The sequence below is a fragment of the Mesoplodon mirus genome (assembly GCF_964341445.2).
Source record: "Mesoplodon mirus genome assembly, chromosome: 3".
NCBI lineage: Eukaryota > Metazoa > Chordata > Mammalia > Artiodactyla > Ziphiidae > Mesoplodon > Mesoplodon mirus.
This window is the reverse complement of record NC_138978.1, coordinates 108,391,205-108,409,550: the sequence shown is the minus strand read 5'-3', so window position 1 is coordinate 108,409,550 and position 18,346 is coordinate 108,391,205. Positions and strand designations below refer to the sequence as shown.

Here is an 18,346-nt window from a genome sequence, read left to right as displayed (position 1 = left end):
TAGAGCACTTAGCTTGAAATGGAAATTTTGCTTTCCTACCCTTCCCCTTCCCCCCAGGGTAAAATGCCTATCTAGTTTGTGTAAGAACAGGCCCAAATTGTCCCTCTGACAAAAAAAGCAAATGGCGGTATTCATTCATCTCTAACTCTCCCTGTCCCACGGCCTGCCGCCCCAAAATCCAGTCCAAATTAGAAACATAGACAGCTTTGGCATGAGAGACATTTGATTAAGGTGAAAGCGTGACGAAATGGGCCCTGTTTTTCCTATCAAAGCTACTGCAATTGGAATAAAGATTTACGTACAAGAAACACCAACCAGAACATTCTGTGCTAAGATACTTGCTCAGATAAAGGCTGCAGGGAGGGAGCCGTCCCGCTGACCTGTGTCTGTGGCTTTTTCCTGGACTCCAGTGCCAGTGGCCTTGGCCTTCCTGGCCCCTCTGACAGACAGTTCCTGGGGGCCCTTCCTCCGAGGGCTGGACAGGCCTGCTGGGTCCTAGATGTGGGGAGAGAGGGCTGCTGAGGGAGGCATTCAGGAAGCTTCTGCAGGGAAGGGAGGCTATGTTTGTGAACCGCTACCACGTTGTGGAGAGTCTGGAGAACCACCGCCAGCCCTGCAGGACACTGGGGTGACCTGGACCCCACTGCCTGCCTAGAGGGAAGGCAGCCTCTAGCTGCTGAGGAAACACTGAGGCTGAGGGTGTGGTAAGAGGAGGTCCTCCCCACCCCCCAAGTCCCCCCACTCCCCACCAACACCACAGCCTGCCCCAAAGGCAACATTTGCTCCAGGCCAAGCTCCGGAGTCCCAGCGTGGGAGCCAAAGTTTTCACACGATGCGAGGGAATATCAGTTTGTCTGAAAAGAGTCAGAACGATCCAAGAAACAATCCGGAGCTGGTGGCTTCTCTAGCTTGTACCCTGCTCCCAACACAGAGGGGAGCTCTGGCTTCCAGACCCACCCAGGCTGCCCCCCAGAGGCCGGCCAGGTCACCAGGGCCCCAGACACTCGAACACATTGAAAAAACAGCTCAAAACTGCCCGCTATATTCTGCTGAAGAGCAGCAGCTGCAAATCCCGCAAACTTTTCCTTCACTTGCCTCACTGAGGTCTTCTTACCCGGGGTCCCCAAAAGCCCAGCTCCCTCTCCCCTCCAGCACGCCCGCCCAAGAGAGGAGTGCAGACCCTGGCTCGTACACAGCCTGACGCAGCCCAGCCCTCCTAGCAAGGCCTCAGCTTGAGGTAAGACTCCTCATTCTGGGAGACAAGAGCAATACGTTGTCTAATTCTAGTGTATATTTCAAGTCTGGCTCTGTGACTTCCCCCTCCCTCAACCACAGCACCGGCCTGCCCTAGATCTGCATTCCATCCTAACGGGAAACCTACCACGGGGATACAGCTGTTCAGCAACAACCAAAGGGCTATTTTCATTTCCCATGAAACATAGGAATGCTCCTCCTAAGTCTCACCACTTTCCCCTCAGCGTAATCTGCATTAGGGGCAGAGGGTCTGCCCAGCCCTGGAGCCCAGACGACAGGGAAGGGCCGGGTGTTCTCGTCCCCTTGGAGAAAGGGGACGGTGAGGCTGGGGAGCAGACCTGAGTGGAAGCGCGGCTATCGAGAGCACAGGGGCCCACGCAGCAGTGACCCCGGTCTTCCTTTCACAGGCCTGACTGGAGCAGTGGGAGCCCCCGGGGCCCTGGTGCTAAGGAAGCAGCCCAGCGTGATGGTCAGAACACTGGGCTTGGCGTCAGCTAGCTTTTAGGCTCAGCTCCCCCGTTCCTATCTGTGCAACTTTGGCAAGCTCCTCTTTGACCTCAGTTCCTGCAGCTGTGAAATGAAAATAATCTTTCCTAGATCCCAGAGTTGAGAGCATGAAGCAAAACTATTTGAAAGTAAACAGTCATGTTCTATACAAAGGTAAGGCAAAGTAATTTACTATGCACTTAATAATTTCTCTGTTAATTGTAGGAGAGTGACAATTATGCTAGTACTCACTAAATATATGTTTGTTGGCAAATATATAGATCGGGTAAAGGAAATCTTCTGACTAGTGGACATGATGGAATACAGGTGTGGCACAGCCAGGCCCCAAAGGGTAAGAGCAAGAACAGCAGCTCTTCAGCCCAGATTCTCCTTGAATCTGGGCTCGGGAAGGCCACCTAGATTCTAGAGGTTCTAGTGTAATGGTTAAGAGCGTGGGCTTTGGAATCAGACAAGCAAAGTACTTCTGCTTAGGCTGTGTGACCTTAGGCAAGTTGCTTTGCTTCTTTGAGTTTCAATTTTTCATCTGTCAAATGGGGATAATAGTAATATATATGTGTGTAGATATATATATAGTTACACACCTAAGAAGTGTATAATAAATTTTAGTGTTGAAAAGTAGAGGTGGCTGAGAAACCCTGGAAGTTTGTTAGAATGGGGTGGACAGCTTTCAACAAGGCAAGGAGGTTCGGAACAGACTGCTTTACAGATGTATCACAGGTTCCTTTTGTGACAAGCAATGCTGATAGCGACCATCAGCATTTACTAAGAGCTTGCTCTCCACAAGCATGGCACTAAGCAGTTCATGTGGATTAGCTCTGAGCAAGCCTCTGGGTTCTAAAACCAAGAACACCTTAAGGAGAGCACCGGAAGGCTGTGATTTCTGTTTGCGCGCATCACTGCCACAGAACTGCTCCCTGGCTCTCTGGGATGTGTTTACTTCCCCAGCCCTTGGCAAGTTTATAAACCATTGTCTTTTTTTTTTTAACATCTTTATTGGAGTATAAATTGCTTTATAATGGAGTGTTAGTTTCTGCTTTATAACAAAGTGAATCAGTTATACATATACATATGTCCCCATATGTCTTCCCTCTTGCGTCTCCCTCCCTCCCACCCACCCTATCCCACCCCTCTAGGTGGTCACAAAGCACCCAGCTGATCTCCCTGTGCTATGCGGCTGCTTCCCACTAGCTATCTATTTTACGTTTGATAGTGTATATATGTCCATGCCATTGTCTTTGAGAGTTTCCACGTGTCAAGCACGTGGGCTCTGTTTTGCTCCAATTCACTTGCGTCTGCAACTGGAAAGCTCTGACCTTCTCAAAGTTCACCTGGATTTGTGGAGATGGCTCAGGGGCCCCAGGGCCAAGATGAAGATGGGCGGGCCCTCTCGCAGCAGCAGCCTGAGGAGAATCCCTCCAACCCAGGCCTGTTCCTTAAAATCAAGGAAGTGCTCCATCTGTGTCCCCTCAGCATCTGGCCCAACCTTGCCTGTGGCAGGCATTCAACCAGGGTAATTAAGATGGAAGTTAGCTCCCATCTGTTTCTCCACCACCACCCCACCCCATCTGTGCCCTCCCTGTGTCGGCAGTAAATGGGTTAATGGTCTGAGTTGAAGGCAAGGTCTTTCCTGAAGCCACTGCCTGGGAGTCATCTGAGCAGCTTTCCAAGGTTGGTGTCATGATGAAGAGCACAGTCAGACCGCCACAGTCAAACCCTGGCCTCACCACTAGCTGGGCTGGGTGATATCAGACAAGTTACCTTCACTCTCTGCACTTCAGTTTTCTTATGTGGAAAATGCGGATGATGATGATAGCACCTACTTTGCTGAGTTGAAAGGCACTTAGTCCAGTGTGTAGCACATAGTAAATTACTGTGTTTAAAACTTAGGTAAATACACATACAGCTATATATACATCAATGCCCACATATAGCCACAATATACAGATACACGCACAAAGAGAGCCCCTGAGAGCTATGAAGCAGCCAGGATGTGTACATTCCACACTCACACACACCCACACACTGACTTAAAAACACAGAGCAACAGACAAATCAGTGCAAATAAACCTTCTGAATGATGGCCACAGTGATAAGAAGCAATCAGGTGGAAAGAGTAAACTGGGGAAGACTTTCCAAAGGAAATAGCTTCTGAACTGTTTGGAAAAAGAAGTTGAGCGAAATTATTGTTTGTGCTGGGACTTCTTCCAGATCTACAAACAAGGTAAAACCCAAACACGAGGTTGCCCAGCTCTGGATGGGAGAGAAAGAAGAGCCGCCCCTATTCTCTCACCTCATTGTGAACTACAAACTGGCAATGGAACCAGCTTCTCCTGCAAACACAGACCTTGGGAAAACTCAGAGAATAACAGTGTGAAATCCCGTGGGTGGACGTAAGGTCCCCGTATGCTGTCCACACAGTCTTTGTATTCAACCAGATGCTGAAGAGCTGGTCAAACAGCTTGTGAATATGGGGCTTCCTCCAGCCTTATCAGCTGGCTTTCCACGACTCAAAATAAGTAGGAAAAAGAGAGGTCCCCAGAGTGGGCACCATGCACTGCTGGCTCCAGGTACGGACTTGGGTTGGAGGCCAGTTCGATGCCCTGGCTGACATTTGGTGCCATGGCTAAGTGCAGTCTCCATCCGGCCTGGCAGCCTCTTTCCCCTTCATCTCGCCCTCACCATTCCTTTCACTTAATGAAAAGTGCAACTTGCACACTGTCTAGAGGTTGCATATGATAATTGGAAACATGTGTCCAAGCTGGCATCCCTTCAAAGGGCTCTGGAACTCGGACTTGGGCCGTCTTCTGATTGCAACAGCAATCCCCCGAGCTGGCTCTCCAGCCTTCACATTCTTTCAGCTGCACCTAGTGTTAACTCTTGCCAGGAGAAGACTGCTGCAAGCAGAGCTCATTCCTGAGGTTCTGCAGAGGCTGGCAGTAACGATTCCCAGGTCCACAGCAAGGCTCTGGACTTGGCATCTAGGCAGGAACTTTTCAGCAATAATAGCAAGAATCAGCAGGCTTATTTTCCTTTTTGCAGAATTGGCACATTGATGGGTCACCACCCAGGTGGGAGCCTGGGCCTTCTGGGGCACTGCCTGGATTCTCAAGGAATCCAACGCTGGTTCCTCTCTGATCCAGCAGGGTGATTTTTGCTACAGAAGATACCAAAATATCTTTATCTCACCAGGAAACTCCGGAGGGAAATGCAGAATCAGTGGCACCTCTCCACTATAATCACCCAAGCTGTGTGACTGACAGGAGAGACTGAGGGGACTTATTCAGTTGAGCAGGGACCAACTGCACATCAATGACATTGCTAGGCCCTGAGTAGACAGAGGGTAAGTGGGGCTCCCTGTCCTCCAGGACTCTATGTCTGAGTTGGAGGCTGGATAGAGGATTTTGGTCTTTCTTTCAGCTTTTAGTCTAGATACATCTATAGCCACACACCCACAGCCCATGACAGCAGGCTCAAATACCCACTGGTATTGGCAGCAATCACCCTGCCCCCTCACCTTGGCCTCTACTTGCTTATTTCTGACCTCCTCTCACTCCCATCTCATCCTTACTGAGTTCTAAACCCTTGGCCCCATGCCCCTGACCCTGATCCTGCCCTGGGTTCTCCAGGGAAGTGCTTCTCAAATTTTAATGTTCACCTGAGTCACCTGGGGATCTAATTCAATATATAAAGGATAGGAGGTTGAGATCCTGAATTTCTAACTAGCCCCCAGGTGATGCCCATGATGCTGCTCTGGGGACCACACTCTTGAGTATCAGGGTCATAGACCACATATGGCCTCCCCTTGGTCTAGACCTCAGTCCTCCCTTGGGAACTTTGACCAGACTCATCTCTTTGGTTCTTAGAGTCCAAATTGGCCTTGGGTACAACAGTCCTGGCTCTGCTCCAGCCACTGGGAATCCAACCTCTGCCTTACACTCCTGAGTTGCTGTCCCACAAGGTCAGTGCTGCTGTCCTTCTTTGGTAGGGAGAAGTCAGAAAGGGGCAGACCCAACTAATATCATGTTGGGAAGAATGTGATGGGGGCTACAACCAAGTCTCAAGGAGGTGGAAACTCATCCCAAAGAGAAGCCCGGGGCGGAGGCGGGGTCGCAAGAGTCAGGCCTCGAAGCTGTATTTGGCGTTGAGACAGAAAGAGAGAGAGGCACGAGCCACACAGCACCAGGCTCATCCTACTTGTGAAAAAGTTAGTGACAAGCAAAGCACCACAATGGAGGCCTGATGCAGTCTTTCCCTCTCAAAATAAATCTGAGCAAGCTTCCTCTCCTCTCTGACCCTCAGTTTCTTTGTTTTCATAACAGAGAGATGAAAGTCATTCTCATCAGCGTCAGACATTGTGGACTGTCCTAAAACTTCCCAGAGGGGCTGTTTTTACTGCACCCAGGACAATTTACGTAACACTTGATATAACTCTCAGCAATGGCTGTAAAAATGAAAAATGTCACAGTTAAATGTATAAAACAAGTAGCTCTCACCTGTCTCAGAGTTTGTCTCCCTTCAGCTTTAAGTAGATGAATTTCATAGCCAAACCATGTCAGGAGTCACTTGAAGCATTTGAAAACCTCAAACCAGATCCCTTGGTGGCCATATGTGGAGTTTCTACCTCTGGCTCTCACCCTTAATGGGCAATATACAGTTTATTCACAGTTTGTTATATTTGAAGAATGTCATTTAAAAATAACAACCAGTTCCATTCCTTCTCATTTTAGTCGGCTCCTTTCTGGATCTACAACAGTTGCTGCTGCCATTACAATCTCTCTTTTATCCATTAAGCAAAAATATCATAATTTTGAGTAAAATATCATGGACACACACAAAAAAGTGTGGCTTTCAATTGCCCTAAGAGAAGCTTTGCTAGAAGCAATTATGAAGAATTCAAGCTACTTAAAGTTTATCAGAACAGATGGCCACTTTGTTCCCCCTAAATTAATAGTTGCTGGAAGCAATAGAATCAAAAGAATGTTGTATGCGTATACCAGAAATTGTATATTTAGATAACTTCAGTGAAGTTCATTGGTTGGCATCATTCGGTGTCAGAGATTTGCAGCTTTAGGTGGTAAATATAAATTTATCTGGAAAATATTTTGTTTCAGAGATTGAAGTTTGTTTGGTTACTGTTATTGGTTTTTTGTTTGTTTGTTTTTAAACAACATGATTCTACACAGAACAAGAGCCAGAAGACAAAAATGTGGGCAAAATTCCCTTTAAATCAGTCTTATTCCAGCAGCCTCTGGATTCAGTACAAACAAGGATTCCAGCTGGGAAAACTATCCATTTGGTGTTGATTTTCTTTTTCTGGATTCACCTTTCACTTGGGTCATTTTCCTTATTTTTCTCCACATGTTCCAGGAAGCCTTCCCCCTGTGCCTCCTATTAGACAAGACTCCTTCTCCACTGAGAAATCACACAGGCGTAAGATTCATGGTTGGGGAAAGTGATGATGGGACAGAGGTCTATGAGCAAGAGGGCCCAACATACATCAAAGGGTTTGGATGACTTGCGGTAACATAACTCAAAATGTTACTCATTGAGAGATTTATTCTACATAGACTTTAATCATGGCTTTATTGGGTTGTGGTTTGTGTGTATTTGGTGAGTTATAGAGGCTTTTAGGAGGAAAAAGCTTTTCAATTTTGTTATTCATTATAAAATCCTTTGTCCTGTGTAAATCAATAAAGATGTGATGAAAATGGAATACCCAGATCCCAGTGCAATGAGGGGAGAGTGTCAGAAAAAGAAGGGCAATGTTTAAATCAGAATCCTAACTGTACCACTAAATAAAGAGGGCTCTCAGTCTGGTGACATGTGCAGACCACCTGGACTACAGGGTGGATCTGAGTACTGTTTTCTTTGAACAAAGACACTGTGCACAGCTCAGGTGGCAAATAGTGATAGATCCTGGAGAACGCACTGAACATCACTGCCCTTGACACGCCCACAAAAGCTATATGTTTATCTCTGCCCTACACTTCTGCCCCTTATTCACTGGAAAAAAAAACAACCACCCTGTTCCATTAGTCCACATTGGTCCAGACTCTTAATCCACCTGGTTTCTTTTGTTTATTTTTTTAAGAATTTATATTTTGGTAGGGGAGAGGCAAGCATAGTAGGGTGTGTAGGGGACTAGTCTATGGAAGCAGAATTCCTGAGTTCAAATCCTGGCTTTCCCACTGACTGGCTGTACTAGCCAGTTCAGGCTGCCATAACAAAATACCATAGACTGGCTTTAACAACAGAAATGTATTTTCTCACAATTCTGGAGGCTGGAAAGTCCAAGATCAATGTGCCAGCCAAGGGCTCCCTTACTGACTTGTAGATGACTGCCTTCTCACTGTGTCCTCACATGGTGGGAAAGACAGAAAGAGAGTGGGGTGAAGAAGAGCTCTCATAAGGACACTAATCCTGGGTCCCACCCTTATGACCTCATTTAACTTTAATTGCTTCCCTGAAGGCCCCATTTCTGAATACAGTCACATTGAGGGTTAGGGTTTGAACATATAAATTTTAGGGCACACCATTCAGTACATAGTATCAGGTTTGTGGCTTTGAGCAAGTTGTCTAAGCTGTTTCTCTGTCTGTAAAACAGACAATTATATAAAATTGATAATTTTATCTACCCCATACCTTTGCAGTAAGCATTCAATATCACCTCTATAAAGTGCTTAGCAGAGTGTCAGTTGTCAAGAGCTAGTTTCACTCACACAAAAGCAAATTCTAGGACTTCATTCCATTAGGGTGACCAAGAAGGATCAGAGATTTGAGATTGTTAGGGAAGAATGGGGAACATGCAAACCAGTTCTGATGCTGACAAGGAGAGGCAGAAAAGGACACAAGAAAGCAAAGTGCTAAGAAAAGAGGATGTGCAGTCCACTGCTGGATGACCTAGATGCTAGAAAGTTTCTCCTCATATTAAACTAAAAATCTTTCCCCAACATTTCTACCCATTCACCCAAGTATTGTCCCTAGGAAGTGTTCTCTGGAATAACACATGGAACTGGCCCATGCCCTTTTCCATATGACAAATTTTTGAAAATATCTATTATGTCCCCCACCTAAGTCTTTTATTTCCCAGGCTAAACATTCCCAGGTCCTTCAATCATTCCAGCCCCCTTACTATCCTGGTCAACCCTCTCTGGACACACTCTAATTTGTCCATGTTCCTCTTCAAATGTGGTGTCCAGAAGGAAACACAATACTCCAGATGTAGGCTGACCAGCACTAGTTACAATGGGACTATTAACTCCTTTGATCCACATAGTATATATCTATTAATGGAGCCTAAAATTACAAAACCATTTTCAGCTCCCACATCACTCTAGACTTTCCTTTCAAGTTTATGGTAAATTACAACCGCTTGGTTTTTTTGTTTTGTCTTGTTGTTTTCTCACTATTATTAGACCAGGACTCTTCCATCTTCCATTTTACCAATGATTATTTAGCTTAAACACAGGCATGTGGCTTACTGAATGGTGAGACCTAAAGTCTTTGTGGGAAGGAACTATGTCTAACTCATCGTGGTATTTCAGAGCCTAGCACAGTGCCTGGCTCACTATGTGTTAGCTATACCTTCTACCTGCTGCTTGCCACCATGATGAGAGCCTAAGGAATAAAGACACCAAGAATGCACCAGGCAAAAGCTTGATCTTTACTCCTAATTATAGGTTTGGCCTCCAAATCCCTATAATGTCTCCCACCCTGGCAACCTGAACAGGAGCACCTTTGACCTTAGCAGGACTTCTGTGAACTCAAACAAGCCCATCTGATGGCAAACACAGCAGGGAAGAAAAAGAAAAGGAAAGAGAAAAGAACACAAGAGCAAACTGGAAAGGGGTGAATATAAGAGCATTTGCTCAGTCCAGCTCCATTTATAATTGCATTATTCCTTCCACTAAGAGCCCCACCCCTTCTATTTTGAGCACCCTGTGAGAGGAGGGGGAAGCCTTGAGCTCCCCCTAGAGGTTAGAGCATGAGACTAATAAGAGATGCTCAATAACTTGAATGATCACTGATGTTGGGTTCTATATGAATCTTAATCTCATAATCCAACATACTGACAGATCCTCTCATCTATTAGGAAGGACAAGGCCAACCTGGAGCTTTTAAAGAAACATCAACAAATGTGACCTTAACCCAGGGAACTCATTGCAAACTCTCTTTGTCTGAGCACTAACTCCTTCACTTGGTTTATTTGTTTGCCCCTATCAGCTTTGGACCCCAGGCAGACTCCCACAGACTTTCGAGTCTTGTACTTGCTTAACTTGGACCTGAGCTTTCTTATTCATAAATTTGTTCATCCAAGTCAAGGGCTGTATAGGAACTGGGATAAACTGGTGAGAAAAATCAGACATGGGAAAAGAAAAATCACCTTATGGTCAAGTGAAGGAGCAAGATATCCCACAAATAAAAGAAACTGCAACCATGATGAGTGTTACAAGTAGAAGTACATGGGACCATGAGCACCACAACAGAGGGGTTTGACCTAGTTGGGGAGGAGAAAATCATGTGTGAGGTAAGGGATGAGTGGGATCAACCCAGTGAGGATGAAAGTGAAGAAGTTTCCGGGCGGAGATAATAGCCTTATGCAAAAGGTCTGGTGGAGGAGAGCCCAGAAGGTCCTAGAAGTTGAAAAGAGGCCAGCATGGCTAGGACAGAACACAGAAGAGGGAGCTGGCAGGAAGACGAGGCTATGGAAAAGAACTGCTTGGCTTGTCACAAAGACCTGACTCCAGATTAAGTCCGATCTACAACCAGTTTTATTTAAACTTGATTGTCAAATAACTCTTAATTCACCTTTTCCATCCTGTCTGCAAGGCTTTCATGAGCTACATTGTCAATGCCTTGAGGAAATCAAAATAAATTATGTGCGTATGATGACCCTGATTGGGTCTATCATGGATCTTAGAGATAGAACTTCAAGCATGAGTAGAGGGTTTTTGTTTGATTTTCTTATTTAACATGTAGTTTTTGAACCTACTGAAAAAGCATAAGGAAGCAAGAAGAAGGAGAAACTATGGGTGCTAGAGAAGATTTGATGTGGGTGAAAATCAAAGTCCTTCATGAGAAAACACTAGGTGCCTCTCTGATATCTTTCTCTGAATAGTTTCACCATTCCCTAAGGATCACATCATTCAGCAATGTTTTTCATTCGTTCAATGTTTTTCTTTGTTGGTAAGAAATCAGCTGGTGACCATGCAATTTTAAGCCCATTTTCCTTTCATTCCAGGACTATTTAACACTGGCTACAAATCTGTAACCAAGCGATAACATCCTCTACTTTTATTGTTCTTTCATTTAATCATCATTCTTTCAACAAACACATATTAAGTTTTTACTATGTGCTAGACACTGAGGATAAAAATATGAATAATACAGGAGTATTTGCCCTCTGAGAGCTCACAGTCAAGTGGGAAAACCAGGCATAATCCAATTAGTAAGTAATGGAATAGATATATGATAAATGGTAACGTGAGGTGAGAGAAAGCTCTTAGCTCTGCCTACCAAGGCAAAGGGGGACTTTTACAGGAGGGACATTTGAGCTGAGGCTTGGAGCACACAAGGACGAAAGGAAGTCCCAGGCAGAGAAAATGGCATTTGCAAAGGCAGGGAGGCAAAGGAAAGAATGGAATAGTGGGTAGCCATAGGAAAGTGGTTTGGACAGAGTCCAAGATGTCCATAGGAGTCAGGAGAGAGATGAGGCTGGAAGAGTAGGTAGGAATCACTCATGATGAGTTTTGAACCTTGTTCTCCAGAATTTAGATGTTGTCCCATAGGCAATGGTAAGCCTGTAAAGCTCCGATTTTTACTTTAGAAAGATCACTCGGATAGTCACGTGGAGGATAATTTGTAATCATGAAGAGTCAAAGAGAATTTTAACGCATCTGACACCAATGACTGGTTGGTCCCTATACATTTGGTGATTTACATATGGTGCTACCTTGATTTGTTTGACAGAAAATCTAAACCTTAATGACAATCACAGGATCTCTGGAAAGACAGCTGGAGTTGCCTCCGTTTTTCCCAAAGTGTGTTCTACAGGACACTAGTCCTATGGGGTGTTAGCAGCTGTTAAGTAGGGGGGAAATGTCTGCCAATTATATCTAGGTTAGTACCCATAGGGAGTAGAGTAGCCTTATAGGTAAACCAAATGAGATAAAGCAAAGAAAGTGCTTCTGTGTTTCTTCAAGAAGACATCGAAGAAGATATATAGGTATAGGTAACTACGGACACAGATATAACCACTTGCTTTTCTGTTTGTGATGCTTTCCTTGGACTTGTGCTAAAATGGGCTGAAAATGGTACTCTCTGAGCACACAGCTACTAAGAGTAGGAAGAAAGCAGTTTCAGCTTCAGCCAGGCAGCAGGGAGAAACTAATTTGTAATTCAAGAATTGGTTGTGTAGCTTTCTAACCCCTGGAAAAGGGGCCAGGTGAGGTAGGTGGTACCAGCCAGGCTGATCAAGGTAAGGAGGAGGTTCAAGGAGCCAGGCTAAGTCATAAAAAGAAGTGGCCAGGGCTTCCCTGGTGGCACAGTGGTTGAGAGTCCGCCTGCCGATGCAGGGGACACGGGTTCGTGCCCCGGTCCGGGAAGATCCCACATGCCACGGAGCAGCTGGGCCCGTGAGCCATGGCCGCTGAGCCTGTGCTCTGCAATGGGAGAGGCCACAACAGTGAGAGGCCTGCGTATGGCAAAAAAAAAAAAAAAAGAAGAAGTGGCCAGGGGCAGAGAAGAGCAGAGATCCAGGACATGAGTATAAAACAATAATGACCACAGGAGAATGCTTGAGTATCAAGATAAAGAACCCGAGTCTGACATCACCCCTGGGTCTGAAAAGAAGATCCAGTAGGAGATCAGGTCCCAAGTAAATGCAGAGACGGAGTAGGAAGTTGAGATCAAGATGTGAATAAAACAGAAAGCTCTGGGCCTTTCTCCATGTACAGAGATGGGTAGCTCAGAGCATCTTATGAGACGTGGCTGTGCGGTGCCAGAGCATGGGAGTCACCCTGCACTGAAGCTCAACATCTGGGTAGGCAAGGTCATCCATACACAGATAAAATGGGTCCTCCCCCTGGACTAGAAGTTACTGGGTAGGAATCATCTGATCCTTCTTAGTTACTCCAGCATCTCACACACAACTTGGCACAACGGTAGGCACTCAGTTAAGATTTTCTGAACAAATGACTGAACAGACTCTCTAAATTAAGCTTCCCTCACATTGCCAACCTTCCTGACCTCTAGGTCCCAAAGGAAGTTCTACCTGGATACAGAATGTCTCTGTAGAGTGATCCTCCTTGTTGCAGCCCAATGGAAAGGTGTGAAGACCTTATGCTCATTGAGATGTCAACTTCCAGTCTCAACAGGGAAATGATACCAGTTGGCAAAGCCACCCTAGTGGAACACCAAAACTGACACATGTTACCCTCTCCTCTCCCTTTTCCTACTTCATCCCAACACTGGGCTGAACTATCAACACTAGGAAGCTGAGTGAGCAGAAAACACAGGCCCATAGGATGGCTTCCCAACAAGAGAACTAAAATTTTTAATGATAATATTAACTAAGGCTTATCAATCTGCAATTTTATTAGACAAATTTAAACTATAGACATGTTATATTGTGTTATTTTGAGTTATTTTTGTTTTCCCAGTTTCTATAACCATGAAAGAGTTTTGACATGATTATCCTCTCATATAAAGGGAGGGGAGGGGTCTTAATGCCTTGAATGGCATATGGGTCCACACGGTGGGGGATCCATTTCAAGAAGAGGCATTTAATTAACAGGCAAAATGCCAGATCCTAGGAAATCTAACAGTACCCAACTCCTACCAAGCAGAGGATGGCATTTCAGAGTACTTTCCATGGTGCCATCCTTTCCATGGTTTTTATACACAGGGAGGACCAATGGAGCTGCTACATGCAGTTTTGTATTTGCAGGAATGTGAAAAAGATAGAAACCAGGGTCCTTGGCAGTCAAGTTAAAACCAAGTTGATTCTGTTGCACAACAATGTGAATGTGCTTAATGCCACTTAACTGTACACTTAAAATGGTTAAATGGTAATTTTTATGTTATATTTTACCATAATAGCTTTTTTTAAATGAGTAAATAGAATAAAGGTTGGGGGAGGAAGGATGAAAGCAAGTTGATTCTTTATAACCTGCACAGAGGGAGGGGAGCAGTGGCACAGTTGATCCCAAAACATTTTTACTTGGTTTTGGATTGCAATTTAGGAGCCCGTGAATGACTGACAACGTTGCTAGGTATGTTCACCTTATCCATCAACACCATCCAACACAAAAGAAGAGAGTGCTGCAGGGCACTGAGTACTCTGAAAAGAGGACCACAGGCCACCCCTGGCCACATGCAATCTGCAGAGCTAATGGACAGGAACTGAGCCACCACTGAGTGGAAAGGCTGGGCTATCTCCACACTTGCCACAAGGCTGACTGATGCTCAGCTGAGCTGACCCATTCATTCTCCTCCCCTGACCCACACGTGTGGGCAGGGTCTGGTCAGAGCTGTTCTGGAACACGGTGACAGGCAGAGCCTTCCATATGCTCACACCCAAGGTTTTATCCACAGAAACTCTATTAGTTCCATATCATGGAGGCTGTCCAAGGAACTCTCAGCTCAGGGACACTCCTTGTCCTGCACAAAGGCAGTGACAAAAGTGACAGCACTTAATGTCTGAAAAGGAATTCACAAGAATAGACTTGCAAAATAGTCCAGCATCAGATGCTGGTGACACTTACTGCCTGATGTCCTCAGTCTAACACTGGTGATAGGAAAATCTCAGGTCTGGCTGGGAAGAGGGCTTTTCAGGCTCTCTCTCTTCCCCAACGGGAGTCTCCCTTCCAACTTAACAAACACTAATCAGACAGAGATTATGTAAGATTCTGGGACCACTGGGAGAAATTATACAAGATCCTGTGGTCACGGCACTGCCAGCACTCAGACCTTACACCTCAGGCTCTGGCTCTCCTAGGAGGTGTCTAGAGCCCAATGGGTACTGGCTCCAAACAAATCCATCAACACATATTCATGCCACTGTCTTATTCATCCTGGGTTCCTACCAGCACAGGTAACCTCCTCTCATCCCTTTGCATCCTTGGAAACCTCATTCCTTGTGGCCTAAGCTAAAGTCTGACACCTCCTGAGGCACCATCCTCCCTACCACCCTCTCCAGGGCTTCTCATTCTGCCACTCCCCGTGTAACCTAGGTTAAGTGGGAGTGGAGAGGGAGTAGCATCAGGCTCCCATCGCTGCTTCCATCTCCTGTAACAGTCTCTCCCCCTTTAGGGCTTTGCCACGGTGCTCACTCCTCCTCATGACCACCAACTATGGAAAGAATACAAGCAACCTTAAGATACAGCTCAGAATCTCTGTTCATCCTGCCAGTTTTACCTTTTGATTTCCTCAGATCTGTTCTCTCTCTCCCTGTAACCACTGCCCTGTTGTAGACCCTCAACATCTCTTGCCTGAAATATTGCAATAGCTTCCTCACTGATGTATCTGTGTCTGGTCTTGTTGCCCTCATACCTGCCCCCCAGGCCTATACTGTTTAAAACACAAATGTTACTGTAATACTTCCCAAGTGGTTGTGACCTCATAGATGTAACTAACACTTATTGAGGGCTTTCATGGTGCCAGACCCTGGGCTAAGTGCTTTACATGTTACTATTATTGTCCCCATTTAACAGAAGAGGTATCCACAGTTGAGAGAGACTAAATCAATATCACACAGTCAATAAGTGTCTTAGATGGAATTCAAAGATCTAACTGTCCAACTCCAGATCCTAAGCACCTAACCATTTGCCACTGAAGAAGACATCGTTAGCACTCATGAGCATGCCCAGTTCTCTGCTCCCTCCAGGCACAAGGGAGGATTACACTGCTCACTCCCTTAAAAGTTAAGAGTGGTCACCTTACCTGTTTTAGTCAGTGAGAAGTGAAGGGAAGTGATGGGGGTCGTGTTCTGGTGGAAGCACTTAAGCACCAGTATGCAATTATCCATACTCTCCTCCCGTGCTGCAGGGAAAACTCCAAAGCTTTCTGTCGAGATGGTGAAATCATATGATGGCAGAGCCCTTGTCAGCCTAGGTCCTGAGTGCCCAGGTTGAGCTGAGTCCCCCATCAACCTACAGGGTTGAAGCATGAACAAGAAATAAACCTTTGTTTTATGAACCTTTGAGCCGCTGAGATTTGGTGATACTATAGAAACACACACACACACACACACACACACACACAACTTAGCTTGTCTTGATAAATACAAATATACTGCCATGCCCCAATTACAATAACCAGGCTCTTGTCTTCTTGCAAAAGCCTTCTTATATTCCAGTTTTGTTCACTGCATTTACTAGCTATGCAAACTCAAACAAATCACCTACCTCTCTGAGTCTCAGTTTCTTAATTTATGAGAGTGTTGAAGTAGAGCTTAAGTTAAATTTTATTCAACAAACCCTTACAGAGAGTAAGTGCCAGGCACCGTGCTGGGTGCTAGTTGATATGGAAAGCCTTTTCTACATCTGGGTCTGGGTCTGTCCTGACCAGCTGTCTAGGACCATCGTCCAGAGCTCACTGCTGGGAGCAAATCTGGGCTCTTCCACTTACTGTGGGTGAGTTATTACTCAATCTCTCTGTCTCCATGTCATCATTTAGTAAAGCAAGAACATTTATTCCTACCTACCAGGTCTGTGGGGAGGGGCAAATAAAGTGTGTGTATATAATTCCAAGGATGAATCCACTGGTGATAGAAACATATCTGGTACTAGTCATGGTATCACCTCTTACTTGCTGTGTGACCTTGAGCATGTTACTTAGACATTTTATGCCTCAACTCCTCCATCTAGAAAGAGAGAATAGTAATGGTACCTCTGCCTCCATTGGGTTTCAGTGAGAAATATTGAATTCTTGACACATAGTAGCACTCAACAAATGTTCATTATTCCAAAGAAAGATGCTTTACACATACCAGGCTGTTTATATGTTTTTATGTGTGTGTAATATATACTCTCAAAATTTACAATTATTTATTGAATGGCTATTTCTCCCACCTTGAAGATAGGGACTGGGTCTTATTCCTCTTCACATCTCCAGTGCCTGGAGAGCAGACTGGTTGAACAATTGTTGAATGAATTTATCACATTTTTCTATTATCTTCTTTCTATCTTCCTGAAGAAAACTCAATCTCTTGGCTTTAGAAAGTCACAGGCTTTTCTGGGGAGTGTCTAGTTGTCAAAGAAGCCGCTTCTCACAAAATGTTCAATCTGACCCGACAAATGGGGAGAAGGGCTTGGGGCCGGGTGGGAAGGCGTGTGTAAGCTCACCAAATTGCCTCAGTCTCTGGGTCATGTTTTTCTGCAGTCTGAGAGGTTTTGTTTTTTATTTAAAGAAACAAAACAGTTTCCAAGGAAAACTCATTTTGTTATGGTTCAAAACCATTTCATTTGTGATATTATTTCCTCTGCTGAGCTTTCAACTTTCTAAACCCCTCTGAGGCTGGAATAGCTCCAGGGCTGTGAGTGCTCTTGAGGCGGGGGTGGGGGAACGGAGGACGGGGAATGAATCCCTCCTCTGCAGAGCCCACCACTGGCTGCAGAGCCTGGAGATGCAGCTCAGAGAAATAAATCACTATCCTCCAGGTTTCCATTCAGATCCATTCAGCAGCATCCTTGGAGGTGGACCCTTCCATGTCTTTTTAATCATGGAACTTTCCCTGGAGAAAGTGTAGGGTCTGTGGCCAGACACAGTGCAGCTGAGGTCATCAGAGCTGGTGAGGTGAGTGTCTCTGGATGGTTTTGTGGCCAACAGTTGGTGTTGCTTTATCACATCTGAGGGAAACATCAGTGGAATCCCACATAGTGACTATTTGTCCTCACAATTCATGATCACAGAGCACTCCTAATTTTCCTCCAACCCCTCTAATGTGTTGTGCAACTTGAGAGTGGCCAAAGAAAAGATCTTCCTGTCATGTGGTGGCTCTGCCATAGTAACATGTTTAAAGCTGTTCTGCGAGTGACCTGGAGGCTTTTGAGGCTTTTCTTGAACAGGGAGGAAACTTCAGCCTGAGTCATGGAATTCACTGACGTAAATTCTCCAAAGTAAGAGCCGTCCCTCTCTCCTCTGCACCAACACGGTGAGGAGCAGGACTCATGGGCCAATGTTTCCCTTACAGATTGAGAGGTGGTTCAGACCAAGGACAGGATGCTACACTGAGATCAATTTTGGATCAATATAAGGCTGAACTTTCTAGCATAATTTAAAAAAACAGAAAAAAAAAAAACTGCCTTGAATGGTGTGAGTCTACTGTCACTGGAATTGTTTAAACAGACTAAACACCAGGCAGAAAAGTCATCGAAGAGATTCAAACAAATGAATGTTAACATTAGGTGACCTTAGTCATCCCTTTCAATCCCAAGGTGCTGTGATTGGATTAAAATGTGTTCATTTAACAAACAGTAAGAGCCTGGTATGTGTGCTATGCTCCTTGAGGTCCCAAGAGACATGTAGGAACCAGTGAAGACTCAGTCCTTGTGCTTAGCCTTACTCAGGAAACAAGACACCCGTG

At 45.2% G+C, this 18,346-nt stretch overlaps 1 long non-coding RNA gene across 1 annotated transcript in view; it reads right to left on the bottom strand.

The window, feature by feature from the left end:
- Nucleotides 1-18,346, bottom strand: part of LOC309801120 — a 92,694-nt gene that overhangs the window by 16,179 nt on the left and 58,169 nt on the right. Inside the window, exon 2 of the long non-coding RNA XR_014293531.1 lies at nt 15,703-15,911. This is a non-coding gene — a long non-coding RNA (uncharacterized lncRNA). The remainder of the gene's footprint in view (nt 1-15,702; nt 15,912-18,346) is intronic.